This window comes from Silene latifolia, chromosome 11, assembly GCF_048544455.1.
Source record: "Silene latifolia isolate original U9 population chromosome 11, ASM4854445v1, whole genome shotgun sequence".
NCBI lineage: Eukaryota > Viridiplantae > Streptophyta > Magnoliopsida > Caryophyllales > Caryophyllaceae > Silene > Silene latifolia.
This window is the reverse complement of record NC_133536.1, coordinates 58483624-58484711: the sequence shown is the minus strand read 5'-3', so window position 1 is coordinate 58484711 and position 1088 is coordinate 58483624. Positions and strand designations below refer to the sequence as shown.

Genomic DNA, 1088 nt, shown 5'->3' with positions numbered 1-1088 from the left:
GGGGACGGTGTTAACTTGATTTGATTTTCATTAATTGTTTTTAGTTGTGTCTACCTTGGGGAAGTCAATCTCCTCAAGGTTGTTCTAATTGTTTTCGAGTTGTTTGATATTTTGCATGTCTAGGAGATCACATGGTAACTTGTTACCCATTGATCTTGAAATTGAAAGAACTTAGACCAACAATAGAAGACTTGCTAAAGGTACTTTGAGAGGTATTGGAGAAATTGTGAACATTCAACCAATAACATTGAGTTTACCAACCCTTTTGCAAGAGAAGGAGAGGATAACCAAATACAAAACCCACCACAAAATCAACCCACAATGCCTAAATTCTCATCACATTCCGTACCAACCGAGGAGAACCTACCAAATGGTACTCCTACACCACAACATTTAACCGGTAATTTCATTGCCAAATCCTCATTCATACAATTAGTTGAGAGAAGTCAATTTGGAGGGATGCCTAGTGAAGACCCTCACTCACATATGGAGACTTTTTGTGACTATTGTGATGCGATTTCTCAAACCGGAGTTACTCAAGACCAAATTCGATGGGTCTTATTTCCTTTTTCTTTGATTGGTACCGCGAAACAATGGTTGAAAAGCCTATACAAGGCTACTCTTGGGATTGATTCTTGGAAGAAATTGGCACTTGCTTTCTACAATAAATTCTATCCTCCGGAAAAAACTAACATGTTGAGAGCCCAAATCACCGGGTTCAAACAAAGGGATGAGGAATATTTGTACGAAGCATGGGAGAGATTCCAGGACACTTGTAGTTCTTGTCCACACCATGGACTTAGCGAGTGGTTCCTTGTACAACAATTTTGGAATGGTCTATATGAAGACTCCCGAAACATTCTCAATAAGGGATCCAATGGTATGTTCACCGAAGTTGATGACAATCAAACATGGAACAAAAATGAAGAAACGGCGGTCCATAACTCGCAATATAGTAGACCTTGGAAGGCTACTAGAGGAGGAAAGCATGAGGTGGATTCCATTACTCAATTGGGTGCTCAACTAATTGCTCACATTGACACCATTAATTTGAAGTTTGACAAGGCCATGGCTAAACTTGAAGAGGC

General features: G+C 39.8%; 1 non-coding gene across 1 annotated transcript; it reads right to left on the bottom strand.

The window, feature by feature from the left end:
- Positions 1 to 693: 693 nt before the first annotated feature.
- Positions 694 to 800, bottom strand: LOC141615859 (small nucleolar RNA R71). Its single transcript, XR_012530251.1, has one exon. It is a non-coding gene; the product is annotated as a small nucleolar RNA R71 (small nucleolar RNA).
- Between the last annotated feature and the right edge of the window lie 288 nt (positions 801 to 1088).